This window comes from Oryctolagus cuniculus, chromosome 18 (assembly GCF_051225735.1).
Source record: "Oryctolagus cuniculus isolate XC-2025 breed Fujian yellow rabbit chromosome 18, ASM5122573v1, whole genome shotgun sequence".
In the NCBI taxonomy this organism is placed as follows: Eukaryota; Metazoa; Chordata; class Mammalia; order Lagomorpha; family Leporidae; genus Oryctolagus; species Oryctolagus cuniculus.
Window position 1 is genome coordinate 77,987,534 of NC_142884.1, and position 22,238 is coordinate 78,009,771.

At 56.2% G+C, this 22,238-nt stretch overlaps 1 protein-coding gene and 1 non-coding gene across 6 annotated transcripts in view; one reads left to right on the forward strand and one right to left on the reverse strand.

Moving 5' to 3' along the window:
• Nucleotides 1–22,238, reverse strand: part of ZCCHC14 (zinc finger CCHC-type containing 14) — a 71,369-nt gene that overhangs the window by 46,447 nt on the left and 2,684 nt on the right. The gene's annotated exons all lie outside the window — the stretch shown is intronic.
• On the forward strand, nt 9,572–9,678 carry LOC127489215 (U6 spliceosomal RNA). The gene has a single exon (XR_007917149.2). It is a non-coding gene; the product is annotated as a U6 spliceosomal RNA (small nuclear RNA).

The window sequence follows — 22,238 nt, forward strand, 5'->3', positions numbered from 1 at the left end:
CAGTGCACCTCCCTACAGCACTCAGAGCTCACCTGTACACACAGTGCACCTCCCTACAGCACACACAGCTCACCTGCACACACACAGTGCACCTGCCTACAGCACACACAGCTCACCTGTACACAGTGCACCTCCCTACAGCACTCACAGCTCACCTGCACACACAGTGCACCTCCCTACAGCACACACAGCTCACCTGTACACACAGTGCACCTCCCTACAGCACTCACAGCTCACCTGTACACACAGTGCACCTCCCTACAGCACACACAGCTCACCTGTACACACAGTGCACCTCCCTACAGCACACACAGCTCACCTGCACACACAGTGCACCTCCCTACAGCACACACAGCTCACCTGCACACACACAGTGCACCTCCCTACAGCACACACAGCTCACCTGCACACACAGTGCACCTCCCTACAGCTCACACAGCTCACCTGTACACAGTGCACCTCCCTACAGCACACACAGCTCACCTGTACACAGTGCACCTACCTACAGCACACACAGCTCACCTGCACACACAGTGCACCTCCCTACAGCACACACAGCTCACCTGCACACACAGTGCACCTCCCTACAGCACACACAGCTCACCTGTACACACAGTGCACCTCTCTACAGCACTCACAGCTCACCTGTACACACAGTGCACCTCCCTACAGCACACACAGCTCACCTGCACACACAGTGCACCTCCCTACAGCACTCACAGCTCACCTGCACACACAGTGCACCTCCCTACAGCTCACACAGCTCACCTGTACACAGTGCACCTCCCTACAGCACTCAAAGTTCACCTGTACACAGTGCACCTCCCTACACACACACAGCTCACCTGCACACACAGTGCACCTCCCTACAGCACTCACAGCTCACCTGTACACACAGTGCACCTCCCTACAGCACTCACAGCTCACCTGTACACACAGTGCACCTCCCTACAGCACACACAGCTCACCTGTACACAGTGCACCTCATGCAGCACTCACAGCTCACCTGTACACAGTGCACCTCCCTACACACACACAGCTCACCTGTACACACAGTGCACCTCCCTACAGCACTCACAGCTCACCTGTACACACAGTGCACCTCCCTACAGCACTCACAGCTCACCTGTACACAGTGCACCTCCCTACACACACACAGCTCACCTGCACACACAGTGCACCTCCCTACAGCACTCACAGCTCACCTGTACACACAGTGCACCTCCCTACAGCACTCACAGCTCACCTGTACACACAGTGCACCTCCCTACAGCACACACAGCTCACCTGTACACACAGTGCACCTCTCTACAGCACTCACAGCTCACCTGTACACACAGTGCACCTCCCTACAGCACACACAGCTCACCTGTACACACAGTGCACCTCCCTACAGCACTCACAGCTCACCTGTACACACAGTGCACCTCCCTACAGCACTCACAGCTCACCTGTACACAGTGCACCTCCCTACACACACACAGCTCACCTGCACACACAGTGCACCTCCCTACAGCACTCACAGCTCACCTGTACACACAGTGCACCTCCCTACAGCACTCACAGCTCACCTGTACACACAGTGCACCTCCCTACAGCACACACAGCTCACCTGTACACACAGTGCACCTCTCTACAGCACTCACAGCTCACCTGTACACACAGTGCACCTCCCTACAGCACACACAGCTCACCTGCACACACAGTGCACCTCCCTACAGCACTCACAGCTCACCTGCACACACAGTGCACCTCCCTACAGCTCACACAGCTCACCTGTACACAGTGCACCTCCCTACAGCACTCAAAGTTCACCTGTACACAGTGCACCTCCCTACACACACACAGCTCACCTGCACACACAGTGCACCTCCCTACAGCACTCACAGCTCACCTGTACACACAGTGCACCTCCCTACAGCACTCACAGCTCACCTGTACACACAGTGCACCTCCCTACAGCACACACAGCTCACCTGTACACAGTGCACCTCCCTACAGCACACACAGCTCACCTGTACACAGTGCACCTCATGCAGCACTCACAGCTCACCTGTACACAGTGCACCTCCCTACACACACACAGCTCACCTGTACACACAGTGCACCTCCCTACAGCACTCACAGCTCACCTGTACACAGTGCACCTCCCTACAGCACTCACAGCTCACCTGTACACAGTGCACCTCCCTACAGCACACACAGCTCACCTGCACACACAGTGCACCTCCCTACAGCACACACAGCTCACCTGTACACATAGTGCACCTCCTTACAGCACACACAGCTCACCTGTACACACAGTGCACCTTCCTACAGCACTCACAGCTCACCTGCACACACAGTGCACCTCCCTACAGCACACACAGCTCACCTGCACACACAGTGCACCTCCCTACAGCACACACAGCTCACCTGTACACAGTGCACCTCCCTACAGCACTCACAGCTCACCTGTACACACAGTGCACCTCCCTACAGCACACACAGCTCACCTGTACACACAGTGCACCTCCCTACAGCACACACAGCTCACCTGCACACACAGTGCACCTCCCTACAGCACACACAGCTCACCTGTACACAGTGCACCTCCCTACAGCACACACAGCTCACCTGCACACACAGTGCACCTCCCTACAGCACTCACAGCTCACCTGTACACACAGTGCACCTCCCTACAGCACTCACAGCTCACCTGTACACACAGTGCACCTCCCTACAGCACACACAGCTCACCTGTACACAGTGCACCTCCCTACAGCACACACAGCTCACCTGTACACAGTGCACCTCCCTACAGCACTCACAGCTCACCTGTACACAGTGCACCTCCCTACAGCACTCAGAGCTCACCTGTACACACAGTGCACCTCCCTACAGCACACACAGCTCACCTGCACACACACAGTGCACCTGCCTACAGCACACACAGCTCACCTGTACACAGTGCACCTCCCTACAGCACTCACAGCTCACCTGCACACACAGTGCACCTCCCTACAGCACACACAGCTCACCTGTACACACAGTGCACCTCCCTACAGCACTCACAGCTCACCTGTACACACAGTGCACCTCCCTACAGCACACACAGCTCACCTGTACACACAGTGCACCTCCCTACAGCACACACAGCTCACCTGCACACACAGTGCACCTCCCTACAGCACACACAGCTCACCTGCACACACACAGTGCACCTCCCTACAGCACACACAGCTCACCTGCACACACAGTGCACCTCCCTACAGCTCACACAGCTCACCTGTACACAGTGCACCTCCCTACAGCACACACAGCTCACCTGTACACAGTGCACCTACCTACAGCACACACAGCTCACCTGCACACACAGTGCACCTCCCTACAGCACACACAGCTCACCTGCACACACAGTGCACCTCCCTACAGCACACACAGCTCACCTGTACACACAGTGCACCTCTCTACAGCACTCACAGCTCACCTGTACACACAGTGCACCTCCCTACAGCACACACAGCTCACCTGCACACACAGTGCACCTCCCTACAGCACTCACAGCTCACCTGCACACACAGTGCACCTCCCTACAGCTCACACAGCTCACCTGTACACAGTGCACCTCCCTACAGCACTCAAAGTTCACCTGTACACAGTGCACCTCCCTACACACACACAGCTCACCTGCACACACAGTGCACCTCCCTACAGCACTCACAGCTCACCTGTACACACAGTGCACCTCCCTACAGCACTCACAGCTCACCTGTACACACAGTGCACCTCCCTACAGCACACACAGCTCACCTGTACACAGTGCACCTCCCTACAGCACACACAGCTCACCTGTACACAGTGCACCTCATGCAGCACTCACAGCTCACCTGTACACAGTGCACCTCCCTACACACACACAGCTCACCTGTACACACAGTGCACCTCCCTACAGCACTCACAGCTCACCTGTACACAGTGCACCTCCCTACAGCACTCACAGCTCACCTGTACACAGTGCACCTCCTTACAGCACACACAGCTCACCTGCACACACAGTGCACCTCCCTACAGCACACACAGCTCACCTGTACACATAGTGCACCTCCTTACAGCACACACAGCTCACCTGTACACACAGTGCACCTTCCTACAGCACTCACAGCTCACCTGCACACACAGTGCACCTCCCTACAGCACACACAGCTCACCTGCACACACAGTGCACCTCCCTACAGCACACACAGCTCACCTGTACACAGTGCACCTCCCTACAGCACACACAGCTCACCTGCACACACAGTGCACCTCCCTACAGCACTCACAGTTCACCTGTACACACAGTGCACCTCCCTACAGCACTCACAGCTCACCTGTACACAGTGCACCTCCCTACAGCACACACAGCTCACCTGTACACAGTGCACCTCCCTACAGCACACACAGCTCACCTGCACACACAGTGCACCTCCCTACAGCACTCACAGCTCACCTGTACACACAGTGCACCTCCCTACAGCACTCACAGCTCACCTGTACACAGTGCACCTCCCTACAGCACTCACAGCTCACCTGTACACAGTGCACCTCCCTACAGCACACACAGCTCACCTGTACACAGTGCACCTCCCTACAGCACTCACAGCTCACCTGTACACAGTGCACCTCCCTACAGCACACACAGCTCACCTGTACACATAGTGCACCTCCCTACAGCACTCACAGCTCACCTGTACACAGTGCACCTCCCTACAGCACACACAGCTCACCTGTACACACAGTGCACCTCCCTACAGCACACACAGCTCACCTGCACACACAGTGCACCTCCCTACAGCACACACAGCTCACCTGTACACACAGTGCACCTCCCTACAGCACTCACAGCTCACCTGTACACAGTGCACCTCCCTACAGCACACACAGCTCACCTGTACACAGTGCACCTCCCTACAGCACACACAGCTCACCTGCACACACAGTGCACCTCCCTACAGCACACACAGCTCACCTGCACACACAGTGCACCTCCCTACAGCACTCACAGCTCACCTGTACACACAGTGCACCTCCCTACAGCACTCACAGCTCACCTGCACACACAGTGCACCTCCCTACAGCACTCACAGTTCACCTGTACACACAGTGCACCTCCCTACAGCACTCACAGGTCACCTGCACACACAGTGCACCTCCCTACAGCACTCACAGCTCACCTGTACACACAGTGCACCTCCCTACAGCACTCACAGCTCACCTGCACACACAGTGCAGCTCCCTACAGCACTCACAGCTCACCTGTACACACAGTGCACCTCCCTACAGCACTCACAGCTCACCTGTACACACAGTGCACCTCCCTACAGCACACACAGCTCACCTGTACACAGTGCACCTCCCTACAGCACACACAGCTCACCTGTACACAGTGCACCTCCCTACAGCACTCACAGCTCACCTGTACACAGTGCACCTCCCTACACACACACAGCTCACCTGTACACACAGTGCACCTCCCTACAGCACTCACAGCTCACCTGTACACACAGTGCACCTCCCTACAGCACTCACAGCTCACCTGTACACAGTGCACCTCCCTACAGCACACACAGCTCACCTGCACACACAGTGCACCTCCCTACAGCACACACAGCTCACCTGTACACATAGTGCACCTCCTTACAGCACACACAGCTCACCTGTACACACAGTGCACCTTCCTACAGCACTCACAGCTCACCTGCACACACAGTGCACCTCCCTACAGCACACACAGCTCACCTGTACACAGTGCACCTCCCTACAGCACACACAGCTCACCTGTACACACAGTGCACCTCCCTACAGCACTCACAGCTCACCTGTACACAGTGCACCTCCCTACAGCACTCACAGCTCACCTGTACACACAGTGCACCTCCCTACAGCACTCACAGCTCACCTGTACACAGTGCACCTCCCTACACACACACAGCTCACCTGTACACACAGTGCACCTCCCTACAGCACTCACAGCTCACCTGTACACACAGTGCACCTTCCTACAGCACTCACAGCTCACCTGCACACACAGTGCACCTCCCTACAGCACACACAGCTCACCTGTACACAGTGCACCTCCCTACAGCACACACAGCTCACCTGTACACATAGTGCACCTCCCTACAGCACTCACAGCTCACCTGTACACAGTGCACCTCCCTACAGCACACACAGCTCACCTGCACACACAGTGCACCTCCCTACACACACACAGCTCACCTGTACACACAGTGCACCTCCCTACAGCACACACAGCTCACCTGCACACACAGTGCACCTTCCTACAGCACTCACAGCTCACCTGCACACACAGTGCACCTCCCTACAGCACACACAGCTCACCTGCACACACAGTGCACCTCCCTACAGCACACACAGCTCACCTGTACACAGTGCACCTCCCTACAGCACTCACAGCTCACCTGTACACAGTGCACCTCCCTACACACACACAGCTCACCTGTACACACAGTGCACCTCCCTACAGCACTCACAGCTCACCTGTACACAGTGCACCTCCCTACAGCACTCACAGCTCACCTGTACACACAGTGCACCTCCCTACAGCACTCACAGCTCACCTGCACACACAGTCTACGTGTTAGTAAAACTGGGAACATTCTTAAAGAAATATCAATATGAAAAAATCAACTTGCTCTGTTGATATCAAATGCTACTCTTAGCTTATGAGACCCTCATGAAGAATCCTGACCCTTTCCTCACTAGTCACGTGACTGGACAAAGTCTTCTGACCACTCCAAACCCATGTGCTCATAAGTAAAGTAGGAAGAGCCACACCTTCAAGTCCATACTTAAACCAATCAGCCCATGCAGAGCGACCCCCAGGGAAAGAACCTATTATACATCAAGTGTCCGATCCACGGCCACATGACCCAGGTTGTTGACACTGCAAGGACACAGCAAGCAGGGAAAGCCTCACCTTAGGGCTCTGTTCCAGGTCTTCTCCCACACAGAGCAGGTGAGGGCTGCACACTTCGGGTGCGGGGTGCGGGGGGAAGAAGGCAGAACTCACAGTGGCTGGAGAAAGTCCAGCAGCAGAGTCAGGAGCAGCGGCAACAAACCACGCAATCTTCATAAGCTCCGGCTGCAGCCGGTCTGAAAACCAAGTGGTCCCCTCACCGTCGAGAGAGGCTTCGCGATGTGACGCACGTGGCCTCAGAGGTGTGAGAGCTGCAAGGCCCCAGGGGCAGGGCCGCAGCTGCAGGGGCGGTCACTTCCATGGCCAGCACTTCTGGAAGGGTGGAGATGAGACGCCGGCTCCAAGTGATTCTTATCTAGGTTTCCAACATTAAGTACAATCCATGCACGTACTGTGAGCATGCATGCTTCCCACAGGGGTTTTCTTTAAGAAACTGTTCAACATCTCATCATAGTAAATACACTGCTGCTATGGTGGCCATCCTGGTTCCCAGCGATGCCCACTGCCTGCTGTGGACCGCACAGTAAAGCCACCGCTCACAGCCCTCTGGCGATTGCTGCATGGTGCAGAGCTCTGGTGGACATCACATCGGCACTTCCAAAAGGAGGCGTCTCAGAAGGGACACCAAACTCTGCATGTCCCCTCTGCCCACATCTCTGTGTGAGCCTGACACATGCAGGCCCAGGCAGGCTCAGGAACACTCGGACTAACTAATGAGACCAAGCAGAGGATTCACTCCCGATCACCGTGGGAAAGGGGACAAGTCCCGCCAACTCCCTGGCTGCCGAGACTCACGGCAGCGTCTGCAGCCCTCGGGAGGTAAGGACAAGCAGCAGAGCGCCCAGTGTGCTATCCACACACGCCAGTCAGCAGGCCATAATTACCCGACACGCGAAGACAAACACCCGAGCCAGCAAAGCTGCTGGTGGAGCAGCCCTGGAGGAGTCACGCGGGGCCCAGGCAGCCAGGGCTGCTCCACGCGGCTGCGGGATGCTCATGATCACGGAAGAAAACACCCTGGTGTGAAACAGTCCAAAAAGACAGCAAGAGGAAGAGAGAAAACATTTAAATGAAAATTCCAGAACTAAAAACCCTCTATTCTTGAACTATAAAAAACAAGAAGAAAAACTCAGCAGTGACAGGCTGAACAGATGGGCAGCACGGGAAGACTCAGCCTCCAATCTGAAGAGCAGGAGGGAAAGGATGCAAAAGTCAAAACTGAGACCAGCCTCCGGACCCCATGGGACAGCAGCAGCCAGTTTAACAACCTGGCAGCTGGAGAGGGGTCCCACGGGAGAGAAGCACCAAGACGGGGGGAGGCTGAAAATTTCCCAAATTTGGCAAAAGTGCACAGCTCTGGTCTGTTCAGAGAACAGCAAACAAGATGACCAGAAAACGCTGGCACACATCATGGTCCAACACCAAAGTCCTAAGAGACAGCCGTGAGACCAGCCGGGACTGGACTGTGGCAAAGCGTGGGAGGAGGAAGCAGCCACAGGGGTCCACAAGGTCCCGGCAGCGAGCCCCGTTCTCTAACAGCAAACACGAGAGCTGCTGCCGGCACAGCACTCTCCCACGCTCCCACACCACTCACACGACAAGGTAACAACCTGGCCCTTCAGCAAGAATTGAAAGCAGCCACACGGCAACCACGTGGCTAAATAGGAAGAACCACTATCCTCTGCATTACAAACACACTGCAGCTGATGGTGTAGCCAAACAGGTCAAGCTGCTGCCGGCAGCGCCAGCATCCCATAAGGGTGGCGGTTCAAGTCCCAGCTGCTCCACTTATGATTCCAGCTCTCTGCTATTGGCCTGGAAAGGCAGTGGAGGACGGCCCAAGTGCTTGGGCTTCTGCCCCTGCATGGGAGACTAGGATGAAGCTCCTGGCTTCAACATGGCCCAGCGCAAGCTGTTGCAGCCATCTGGGGAGTAAACCAGCAGGTGGAAGATCTTTATCTCTCCCTCTCTGTAACTCATCCAAATAAATAAATCAATCTTTAAAAAAAGAGGGGAAAGGGGACGGGAGGGCAGTGGAGGGCAGGGGAGGGGAAGACAGGGGAGGGCAGGGGAGGGGAGGGGAGGAGGGAGGAAAGGGGCTGGCGCTGTGGCACAGCAGGTTAAAGCCAGGGCCTGAAGCGCCAGCATCCCATATGGGCGCCGGTTCTAGTCTTGGCTGTTCCTCTTCTGATCCAGCTCTCTGCTATGGCCTGGGATAGCAGTGTAGGATGGCCCAAGTCCTTGGGCTCCTGGCTCCTGGCTCCTGGCTCCGGATCGGCACAGCTCTGGCCGTTGCGGCCATCTGGGGAGTGAACCAGCGGATGGAAGACCTCGCTCTGTCTCTACCTCTCTTTGTAACTCTGTCTTTTAAATAAATAAAATAAATCTTTAAAAAAGAAAGAAAAGAAAAGAAACGTGCTCCCGGGCACACAGTGACATGACCGTGCGTGGTGGATTTGGGGTGCTGCAGCTCAGCTGCCAGCACTGCTGTGATGGGAGGGGGCGAGCACCGTGCAGCCAGAGCCTGCGTGGTGAGGGCACACCACAAGCTCTGGGTTGTGCCCCAAAGCCGTGCTTCCAAGGAAGCCAACAGATAAAATGAAATTCCAGGTGCTCGCTTCGGCAGCACATATACTAAAACTAGAACAAGTCAGAGAAGATGAGCATGGCCCCTGTGCAAGGACGACATACAAATTCGTGAAGTGTTCCACATTTTTAGAGAGCCACGTGTTGTCACCGAGGAACCACCCGTGGGAAATGGAGCGAGCTAATAAATGAGTTCCACAATTGGAAAAAAGAAAGAAATTCCAGGATCCTACCCCAACGAAGTTTTAGAATAGGCAAAACTAATCAGTGATGGAAAAGAAACAGAAACAAAATGTCTATGTAGAGAGGAAAGGCTGGGGTGCTCGGGCAGCGTGGGAAGTGCCTGGTGGCGGCGGCAGTAGCAGCAAAGCCTTCTGGGTGACAGCAACAGTCCCCACCTTCACAGGGGTCTGTGCAACACAGTCACTCTTTTCTCAAAACCAAGCCGTGAAAAACACAACTGCGCACTTCCGTGAACGCAAGCTCTACTTTTTAAACGAATGACAACAAAGCCCAACAAAATACTGGACTGCAGTACCCAGGAACACCAGCTCAAGGTGTTGCACCGGCTGGGGCGGGACAGGAGGGCAAGGACCACAGGGCGGCAGCAGCAGGCGTCCCTCCAGCGGCAGCAGTGACTGCAGGGAGCTGGCAGGGCCGGGGCTGTGAACTCCACGTCCATCTCCACCAGACACCAGGGCCTAAGGGACGCTTCCTCCTCATTCTTTCTCTTGTGGTTTTTTTCTTTTTCTTTTTTAAAAGATTTATTTATTTAATTTATTTGAAAGGCAGAGTTAGAGAGAGGGAGAGACAGAGATCTTCCATCCACTGGTTCACTCCCCAAATGGCCACAATGGCTAGAGCCAGGAGCTTCTTCCAGATCTCCCACGTGGGTGCTGGGGCCCAAGCACCTGGGTCGCCTTCTGCTGCTTTAGGGAACTGGGTTGGAAGTGGAACAGCCAAGACTCGAACCCACGCCCAGATGGCATGCCAGAGTCACAGGCAGTGGCTTTACTTGCTTACCCACGACGCTAGCCCCTTTTCTCCTATTTTTAATGGTGAAATCAAAACAAAACAAAATTTGGCTGCACATAATAAAAACAGCCACTTACTAATGTCACCTTTAGTGAATGACTGAAATTTAATCTCTGCCTGTTTCCTGTCTGCTAAAATGGGAATAAAAAATAGAAGTTAACTCACAGAGCGGTTATGAGGATTACATACATACACACACACACACACACACACACAGAAGCGCCCAGAACAACGCATTCCACACGGTGATTCCTGAAACCTGATCACCAGCATCACTCTCTTCCTACGGCTTCCTATCTGTATTGATGACTCGGAAAAGCCTACATGCCGGAGCTGGGCCTGGCACAAGGCCCACACTAGTGGGCGACTTCCGCCCCGCACTCTGACACAGAACTGCATCCAGGAGCATGCACATCACACAGCGTTTCCCGCACAACTGCAATTCCTGGTACCTGCACAGTGTCTTGTCAATTCTACTAACGCTGTCATAGTTATCTACTTGGCATTATTCCCATGCAGTTACATTGTTAAATTTTATTAAACTGCCTCCCCCCACCAAAAAAAAGTTGAGTCCCAGCTGTTCCTCTTCTGATCCAGCTACCTGCAAAAGGCCTGAGAGAGCAACAGGTGGCCCAAGTGCTGCCCAACTGAGGAAGCTGTCACACTGCAGGACACTGGGGTGACTGTCACACTGTAGGACACGGGGGCAGCCATCACACTGCAGGGACACTGGGGTGACTGTCAGACTGCAGGACACTGAGGTGACTGTCTCACTACAGGACACGGGGGTGACTGTCACACTACAGGACACGGGGGTGACTGTCACACTGCAGGGACACTGGGGTGACTGTCACACTGCAGGGACACGGGGGTGACTGTCAGACTGCAGGACACTGGGGTGACTGTCTCACTACAGGACACGGGGGTGACTGTCACACTGCAGGACACGGGGGTGACCGTCACACTGCAGGACACGGGGGTGACTGTCTCACTACAGGGACACTGGGTGACTGTCTCACTATAGGACACAGGGTGACCGTCACACTACAGGGACACTGGGTGACCGTCTCACTACAGGACACGGGGGTGACTGTCTCACTGCAGGACACGGGGGTGACTGTCACACTGCAGGACACTGGGGTGACTGTCTCACTGCAGGGACACGGGGGTGACTGTCACAAAGCAGGGACACTGGGGTGATGTCTCACTACAGGACACGGAGTGACTGTCTCACTACAGGGACACTGGGTGACTGTCACACTACAGGACACGGGGTGACTGTCACACTGCAGGGACATGGGGGTGACTGTCTCACTACAGGACATGGGGTGACTGTCACACTGCAGGGACACGGGGGTGACTGTCTCACTACAGGACACGGGGGTAACTGTCACACTACAGGGACACTGGGTGACTCTCACTACAGGACATGGGGGTGACTGTCACACTGCAGGGACACTGGGGTGACTGTCACACTGCAGGGACACTGGGGTGACTGTCTCACTACAGGACACGGGGGTGACTGTCACACTGCAGGGACACGGGGATGACTGTCACACTGCAGGGACACTGGGGTGACTGTCTCACTGCAGGAAACAGGGGTGACTGTCTCACTACAGGACACGGGGTGACTGTCACACTACAGGACACTGGGTGACTGTCTCACTACAGGACACGGGGTGACTGTCACACTACAGGGACACGGGTGTGACTGTCACACTGCAGGGACACTGGGTGACTGTCTCACTACAGGACACAGGGGTGACTGTCACACTGCAGGGACACGGGGTGACTGTCTCACTACAGGACACGGGGGTGACTGTCACACTGCAGGGACACTGGGTGACTGTCACACTACAGGGACACTGGGTGACTGTCACACTGCAGGGACACTGGGTGACTGTCTCACTACAGGACATGGGGTGACTGTCACACTGCAGGGACAAGGGGTGACTGTCACACTGCAGGGACACTGGGTGACTCTCACTACAGGAGATGGGGGTGACTGTCACACTGCAGGGGCACTGGGTGACTATCACACTGCAGGGACACTGGGTGACTGTCACACTGCAGGGACACAGGGGTGACTGTCTCACTACAGGACATGGGGTGACTGTCACACTGCAGGGACACTGGGTGACTGTCACGAGCTTCCATGCCTAGTACCCCAGGTTCAACAGATGCTCGCAGGGGGAACCCGACTAAATGGCATGGCTGCCAGGCTCCAGCAGCTCGAAGATTGGCCTCTGCTCCCCTAGAGCTGCAAGTGCTGTGACAGAAATGTAAAGTGGCTCAGAACAAGCACAGTGGGTGAGGTCCATGAAGGACAGCTCGGGAGTCTGGTGTGATGGACCTAGAGGCAGGGCCTGGCGGGCATCAGTGTGAGAACACATCTGAGCCCCAGGCACAGGGGGAGCACAGTAAGAAGAAGAACTGCACACACACAGAGGTGATCAGACAGGCAACGACGTGTCCCACAGGCCACAGCACGATGCCAACCACTGCAAGCCAGGGACCAGGAGTTCTAACGGCCTCTCATACAGACCATCAAGTCACGTGTGTGAAATGGGCCAGGAGAGCCTGTTCCCTGGAGACACCAAGGGGTCAAACGAACAGACCCAGGGCAGAGTCAGGAGCTGGGCACGCCACCACTATTTCTAAAAGAGCAGAGAATCAATGTCTGTGAATGGAAATCAAGAAATAAGATGTAATAGCTATAACACTGCTTCCTATAGACTTGAAACAAGGACTTCAGCTTCTTTTTTTTTTTTTTTTAAGATTTATGTATTTATTTGAAAGTCAGAGTTACAGAGAGAGAAGGAGAGGCAGAGGCAGAGAGGTCTTCCAACCGCTGGTTCACTCCTCAGATGACCACAATGGCCGGAGTTGTGCTGATCCCAAGCCAGGAGCCAGGAGTTTCCTCCAGGTCTTCCCACGTGGATGCAGGAGCCCAAGGGCTTGGGCCATCCTCTACCACTTTCCCAGGCCACAGCAGAGCACTGGATTGGAAGTGGAGCAGCCAGGACTTGAACCGGCACCTATCTGGGATGCCGGCACTGCAGACGGCAGCTTTACCCGCTACACCACAGCACTGCCCCGCCCCCCACGTGCACTCCAGCATGGAAGGTTCTGAGAGGAAGTGTGGTTTGCTAAGCTAGGTCATGTGTGTCTCACAGACTATCCTAATCTATGCTCTGGCTCCCTGGAAAACCGCCCAGTCTCAGTGTGCCTGCCACACATGGGCCCATCACACCAAGTGAGGGAGGGAGAGGCAAAGGGGCAGCAAGAGGGCTGGACGTGGGGAAGCAGACAAAGAGGGAGGAAGAGAGAGGGTGGGCCCCCAAGAGAACACTGGCCTGTGGCTATCGAGGACACGCTACCCAAGGGGAGATGACGCACCTGAGAGGCTTGGGTTCCTGGCTTGCGCAGGGGGCAGGGGACCGAGACCAGACAGGTCAGGCAGCGGAGAAGCACGCTCACACACATGCGAAGCCAGCACTACCTGGAAGCCTCACCTGGAGCTCGACGTCTACATGGGCAGGGAGACTGACAGACTGCAGTTGAAAATGTTACCAAAAAGAAGAGACAGAGAGAGAGGGAGGAAGAGCTGGCACCATGGTGTGGCAGGTAAAGCTAACCCCTGCAGTGCCAGCATCCCATATGGGTGTGGGTTTGAGTCCCGGCTGCTCTACTTCCAACCCAGCTCCCTGCTAATGCACCTGGAAAGCAGTGGAAGGTGGCCCAGGTGCTTGGGCCCCTGCACCATGTGGGAGACCTGGAGGAAGTGCCTGGTTTCCAACCTGCTTTGCTCTAGCTGTTGCAGCCAGTTAGGGAGTGAACCAGCAGATGGAAGATCTCACTCACTCTGCAACTCTGCCTTTCAAATAAATAAATCCTTATTTTAAAAAAAAAAAAAAAGAAAGAAAAACACAGAGAGAGAGAGAGAGAGAGAGGCGAAGTCTGAGAGACATCATGATATAAAGTGCAGGAATGCAGATGCAAACTGGAAAACCAAGAACCGGAGAGAAGCTACAGTGCTGGAGAATTCGCAGCCACAGCAGCCACACAGCATCTCCCCAGCCACCATCCAGGGTAGGTGTCCTGGCAGCTACATTTGTTAAAAAACAAACAACAAACAAAAAGCCCTCCCCTAGAGCCTTTCCTGCAGAGCGCAAGGACTGAGAGCACCCAGTGAGTCACCCAACAAGGCACGGATGAAGTGAGGTCAAACCCAGAGCGGCACAGCTGGAAGGGCACGGATGAAGTGAGGTCAAACCCAGAGCGGCACAGCTGGAAGGGCACGGATGAAGTGAGGTCAAACCCAGAGCAGCACAGCTGGAAGGACAGAGCACGGGACACCGGGACTGTCACACGGAACAGAGAAGCCCTCACCCCACACAAGCACGCTCCAGATGGGTCCCTGTCGCGTAGCAAGGCAAACAGCACTGCAGGGGAGTGTCTACAACACACACCACAGCTGTGTGCAAGTGGACACAACGCGTTCAGACATGTAAGATGACAGCACACCACATCTGTGAGCACATACCTGCATTCATACATGTAAAATGCAATGTACACCACACCCATGAGCACACATTCACATGTGTAACATGTACAAGGTACACCTCATGAGTATATGTGACACACTCACATGTGTAACATGTACAGACTATACCACATCTGTGTGCACACAGACACGACGCATCCACACGTGTAACATGTACAGAAGGCAAAGCAGGCAGCGTCTCTACAGTACACTGCGCAGTCTGCACACGGACGGACACAGCCACACACACGGTGTGCACCATGCAGTATAGCTACCATGCACGATGGCTTTCTAATTACGACACAAAATGTAGCAGTCACACAAAAGACTGATGCACACAATCAGGAAAATGCAGGACTGTAGAAGCGGGCACTTGGCCAGCAATGAGACACCACTTAGGACACCCACGTCCTGTATCAGCACGCCTGGGCTCCACCCTGCTGCGCTCCTGCTAACCAGGACGCTGTGAGGGAGCAAGGATGGCTCAAGCAGCTGACGTCCGCCGTGCGTGCTGGAGACCCAGACCACGCTCCAGCTCCGGCCCGGCCCAGCCCCGCAGGCGCTGTGACGCAGAGCAGCAGACGGATCCAGCTCTACCTCTCAAATACACACATCTGTGAAAAGGTTAGTCTTTTTTAAATGGAAAGCAAACACTTCCCACTCCTACTAACGACACTTTTTGAAACTTGCAGAGCTTCTGTCAAAAGGCAGAGAGCAGCAGAGGAGACAAGGACTTGCCCACGTCAACGGCTCACTCCGGTGCTCATCCTCACAGCCCGCAGGCTCCTCCCCAGCTGAGCGGCAACAACCCGCGCTACAGACGTACGGCCAACAGGCACAGGCACAGCACACCGCCGTGGGGATTTTAAAAGGCAGATCTAGGCAATGTGTAAAAGAATCCCCAAAGCCAGGCCATCTCACCCAACCGCACACCCGGATCTGTTCTGGATACACTCAGGGGACACAGAATGACAGGCTCCGTCTGTTGGCTGTGACACGTAGCTCATGCGTATGCAGTATGTAAGCACAGTGTCTGTACCAGTAAGATGGAGACAAAAGGTCCCTCAGTAGGGACAGATGAAGTGACACATTCTGACAGGACAGGACATGTCACCAAGAATACAGCCAGGAAGCTCCTTCTGGACCGACTCAAACCCTCACTGAGCCTGCCGAGGACACCAAGAGAAGCCGGCCCCCTGGGGAAGCACCCTGTTGCCTGCTTGTAAACCCAGCCACAGGCCCCCTGGAAGGTCCCACAAAGAACTGTTATCCGCAAAGGAGGGACTGGATGGCTGGGAAAGTAGAATATGAACATCTCTGTTTATTTTTATTTATTTGAAGGAAAACAACAGAGACAGAGAGAGAGAGTCCATCCTCTGGTTCACATCCCAAAAATCCTCAACAGCTGGGCTGACGCTGGGCCAGGAACCCAGTCCAGGTCTCCCAGGGGTGGCCTGAGACCCCAGCACTGCAGCCCCCAGGGTGCGCACGGCAGGAAGCTGGCCTCAGAGGCAGAGGTGGGCCTGGGCCCAGGCCCTCCCATACAGGATGGAGCTGTTCTAAGCAGTATCGTAACCACTGCGCCCAGTGCTTGTTAGGTGCGAAGTAAGTTACTGACACCCAGGGAAAGGAATGCCCTGGCGCCCGGCCTGCCCACAGGGAGGCGGACTTCCCCTCCAACAGCCTTTTTCACTTTTTCTGATATTATGTTACAAATCTCATAGCTTAAGAAATTACTGAATTTCCTTTAATCAAGATTGCTTTAGGGGATGGCGCTGTGGCGCAGCGGGTTAAAGTCCCAGCCTGCAGCGCCGGCATCCCATATGGGCGCCGGTTCAAGTCCCAGCTGCTCCTCTTCCAATCCAGCTCCCTGCTGTGGCCTGGGAAAGCAGCAGAGGATGGCCCAGGTCCTTGGGCCCCTGCACCCACGTGGGAGACCTGGAGGAAGCTCCTGGCTTCGGATCGGCTCAGCTCTGGTCATTGTGGTCACCTGCGGAGTGAACCAGCGGATGGAAGACCACTCTTTCTGGACCTACCTCTGTTTGTAACTCTATCTTTCAAATAAATAAAATAAATCTTAAAAAAAATATATTGCTTTAATCAAAGAAGCTGGAGGCGCAGAGGCAAAGACAGGCTGCAGGAGGCTGCGGAGCTAGAGAACGTTCAGCCCTGCCACACTGCAGCCTCCCGCACCCCCACGCGCCTGCCTGGGGCTCTCTCGGTTCTGGACACCTGGTGGTGCACAGGCGGGGAGACAAGTGGCTGACAGAGGGGCACCTCGGCAGAGGAACGATTTTGTTACAACCCGAGAACCACGAACATGGTTATGGACCGAATGGAAAAAGAGTGGCAGTCACAGACTGGTGGGAGGAGGGGGGAGACAGGAAACAGCAGAGTCCAGACACCAGACCCCACGGCGACCCTGGGGAACCAGAGAGACTGAAGCAGAGGGCACAACACAGAGAGGGGCGGCAGAGACTGACCGTGGCGGCAGGTCTAGGCAGCCGCGTTCAGGGCTGGGATTCCTCTATGAATCTGCAAAGCGTCCGGCGAGTACGCCCAGAAAGCCGCCGGGCCAGCTTGCCAGTGTCAAGTGTGGCTCCCGTCCTGGCAACGCTCTCACCTTCCAGGCAGGCCTGTGACCGTGCACTGGCTGTCACAATTTCAATCGTCTGAAAACCATTTTAGTTTCTATTCGCTTTAAGGAACTTCAGGCCCTTTAACCCAAAGCAAAACAGAGAGCTGTGGTCCTGCCTCTTGGCCCTCTCTCCCTGCGTGTGACAGGAACGTTTCCACGGCGTGTCGGGGCTGTCGGCAGCCTGAACATCAGCAGGAGCAGGCGCTGGGGTGCACAGGGCCAAGCTGCCGCTCAGGACACCTGCATCCCATAATGCAGTGGCAGCCTGAGCTCCAGCTCCCCCACTTCCAACACAGCATCCTGCAAACGCACACATTGGCAGGCAGCAGGTGACGGCCCAAGTCCTTGAGTCCCTGTCAACAAGGGAAGACCTAGTTCCTGATCCTGGCTCCAGCCCGGCCCATGCAGCCCTTTTGGGAGCAGACCAGCTGAGGGAAGACTGATTGTGTCCGCCTTTTAGATAAACACTTTTAAAAACTTAGAGAGTGGGCCGGCGCCACGGCTCACTAGGCTAATCCTCGGCCTTGCGGCGCCGGCACACCGGGTTCTAGTCCCGGTCGGGGCGCCTGATTCTGTCCCAGTTGCCCCTCTTCCAGGCCAGCTCTCTGCTGTGGCCAGGGAGTGCAGTGGAGGATGGCCCAAGTGCTTGGGCCCTGCACCCCATGGGAGACCAGGAGAAGCACCTGGCTCCTGCCATCGGATCAGCGCGGTGCGCCGGCTGCAGCGCGCCAGCCGCGGCGGCCATTGGAGGGTGAACCAATGGCAAAAGGAAAACCTTTCTCTCTCTCTCTCTCACTGTCCACTATGCCTGTCAAAAAGAAAAAAGAAAAAAAAAAAAACTTAGAGGCTGGAGGGGGAAAGTACTGAGTCAAAACTATACTTTTTTTTTGACAGGCAGAGTGGACAGTGAGAGACAGAGACAGAGAGAAAGGTCTTTCTTTTGCTGTTGGTTCACCCTCCAGTGGCCGCCACGGCCAGCGCACCGCGCCTATCCGAAGGCAGCAGCCAGGTGCTTATCCTGGTCTCCTATGGGGTGCAGGGCCCAAGCAGGGAGCTGGCCTGGAAGAGGGGCAACTGGGACAGAATCAGGTGCCCCGACCGGGACTAGAACCCGCTGTGCCGGCGCCGCAAGGCGGAGGATTAGCCTACTGAGCCACGGCGCCAGCTAAAACTAGATTTCTAAACTGCCTATGTCGAGGTTAAAGTGCACAGTCAGAAACCCTTCAACAAACCAGCTCACGACCTTCCGCCTGTTCTCACCCACAGTGAGGAAAGGCCTGTCCCGGCTCCATTTCTGCTGGGGAAGAGGCCTGCAGTGGCCATCACTGCTCCCCGGCAAAACCAATCCTCTGTCAATCCTGTCAGTCTCCGAGGTCGGCAGTCACCAGTCCCACAGATGCACACGACAGCCTGGAGATTCGTACACAAATTTGTTGGAAAAATATGCATTAATCCCAACATTGCCTTAATCAAAAAAGAAGATGGCCGAAGGGCAGAGGACAAGGAGAGCACAACTCACAGGAGGCCCAGGTCAGCACGCGCTCAGACACAGCAGCACCCGGGGGACGGCGGTGCTCATCCGCCGTGGGTCGGCCAACTGCCACACTGCACCCCGCAAGAGAAGGTAACACAGGAACACCAATGCCCAGCGAGTTGAATGAGACACACGTGAGCTGGCCCAGGTGGAAGCGGACAGCCTTGGTTTAGAGGGCAAAGGGCAGGAGGAAGGCAGAGCCGCACAGGCCAAGCCACTGCCCAGCAGACACAGGCCAAAGAGCAACTCTGGCCGCACCCACATCCCCAAGCCTGTGAGTCCTGCCCTTCACACACAGACATGCGTGGCGTGGGAACCACACATGAGGACAGGCGGCAGGGCCCTGGGAGACAGCAGGAGCCACTCCAGACCAGTTCTGCCATGGGGCATGCCAGGTTAGGGTCAGTGTGTGGAAGGCAAAGCCACTCACCCCGACACCACCACCCCGGGGCCGACGTCTGGGCTCCTGAATCGTGGCGACTTTGCACACTTACAGAAAGCACCAACAGACTCATTCTCAGTTCAGTGTGGACCCCAAGTCTCCCCAGCGCCCACTCCAGGCAGCCGCGTGTAGACACAGCAGGTGACCGCAGAGCTGCAGCACAGGACACGCACCAGAGGAAGACACCCACCTCCACCCTGCCCTGCACACCCCAGCCTCACCCAGAGCAAAGGCCAGCCCCGAGCAGCGCTTCTGCCACCACCCACACGGGCGGAGTGGGTGCTGAGACCCAGAGGTCAGCCACGTGTACCTGTGTGACCAAGCCCCACGGCCCCGAGACCCCCAGTCTGCAGGGCTGTGCGCACGCGGCTAGGAGGTCCCCGGGGACAAGCATAGTGACAATGAAGCAGATGCATTTGAAACCCAGCTGTCCACCCACTGACGGATGGATAAACAGCCCAGGGTCTGCGCATGTGATGGAGCATTACTCAGCCACGAAGAAGATTCAGGTTCACACACGCTGCCCCGAGGAGCGCTGGGACCATGGTTCTGAGCGGCTACACAGGTGCCATCTGCGGCAACGTCCAGAAAAGGCAAACCCCGGGACAAGGGGGCGGCCGAGGGGTCGCAGGGCGCTCGCGGCCGGCAGCCGCGGAGGGGGCGTCTCTCGTGGTGACGAGCACGCTGAGTCAGACGTCAGCAGCAGGTGCACAGCCTTGGAGAAGGGTGCCCTGCACAGCTCGGGAGCTGCAGCTCCGTGAAGCCTCAGTAGACAAAGACGACTCACGTGCACACACCACAGCCTGCCGACGGGACAGCCCCCGGCACAGCCGCCAGCCCACAGCATCGCCTGTGCCCAGCAGCCGACACGCAGCACTCGCCACCCTTGCCACCGTGGACAGCCCCTCCTCCAAGTAAAATGCCCGCTTCACTCCTCACTTCCCGTCCCGAGACTCAAGGTCTTAGAGCAGTAAGAATTTTAAAACGAGAACAGGACTGGGCACTTAGCTTAGCAGTGAACACACCCGCTGCCCACACACCGGAGCCTGGCGCAGGTGCCCGACTGGCTCCGACTCCCGCTTCCTACGGATGTGGACCTTGGGCCACCCAGGTCTGTGCCACCCACGTGGAGACAGGGATCAAGCTCGTGGCCCCGGCTTCACCACGGCAGCCATCTGGGGAGCGACCCAGCGGGAGGAAGTGTGCATTCGCTCACTCGCTCGCTCGCACTCTCTCTCTTTCTAATTAAACAACAGCGGAAAAACAGGGTTTGGAGAAGCAACTGCAAATGATAACTATTTCACAAAGCTATAAATAAAAAAAAATTTTAAATAGCGAAAACTTTTAAAGTCACGGACATCTTCAACACAGAAACACGAAGTCCCTGCGCTCAGAGGCGCAGGTGTGCAGACGTCAGTGGGCAGGAGGCAGCTCTGCAGGGCAGCGCGCCCGAGTCGCCGCCCAGCCGTCAAGCCTTCGCCTGAAGGCAGCAAAGGCAGGAAGTTCCACTGAACCGAGCAGGGCGCCCACAAACGAGGCTCTCCACATTTTCCAAAGACAAACCAAAAACCTGGCAGCCTCAAGTCAACACTCCAAAATTAATCTCACGGCCACGACATAAACACTGCATAAAACAGACGTGGAAGCCAGCGTGGCCACCGGGGGAAGCCGGCTCGGCTGCGTGCCAGCGGGACGCTCTGCTTGCGCCCTCCCAGCCCTCAGAGTAGGGGCACCGCACCCCCCCAAGGTCACACCGCTGGAGACCGTGCTGCCCGCAGCCCCCAAGGGCATGGGGCCAGAGACTGAGCAGCCCCTGCGCCTCACCAAAGCCTCCTCCACGTGACACTTCTGCTGGGGATGGAGCCCTGGCACGCGGGACCGACCCAGGGCCGCGCGCCCACTGCTCGCTAACAGCAGCTCCGCTCCCAGGACCCGGCTCCTGTTTGCAGAGGAACGTGTCTCTGCCATCACACAAGATGGAATCTAGAAGGAACTCAACTGAATGAAGAGAAAACCGCAGTCCTGGGCCACGTCACCCAGAGACACCCGTGAGAAACCCACGCAGGCTCCACGCCGCGGCCCAGGCAGCGCCACACCACGCCACTCCAGCCGGGGCTCTCGCGTGCCGACAGCGTCCCCGCGTCCCCACGTCCCCACGAGCCAGCCTCACACAGACCATTCCCGTGCTGGGCTCCCGGGCGCTGGGGAGAGGCTGACCCCAAGCCCTCGGTGTTGACACAGTTGTGCAACACTCAAAGTTCACGTTTCCACACGGAGCCCGCGGGCCCTTCCGGCTTCCTCGGGCCGGCCCGGCCGCCGACCCCAGGGCTTGAACGCCATTTGTGCCCACAGCAGCCTGGCTCTGACATCACTCGCTCACACACACGTGCACATGCTCACGCCTTCACCACACAGCACGCTCACGCACACACATGTGCACACCTTCGTCACACAGCACACGTGTGTGCGCACCTTCACAGCACACGTGTGTACGCA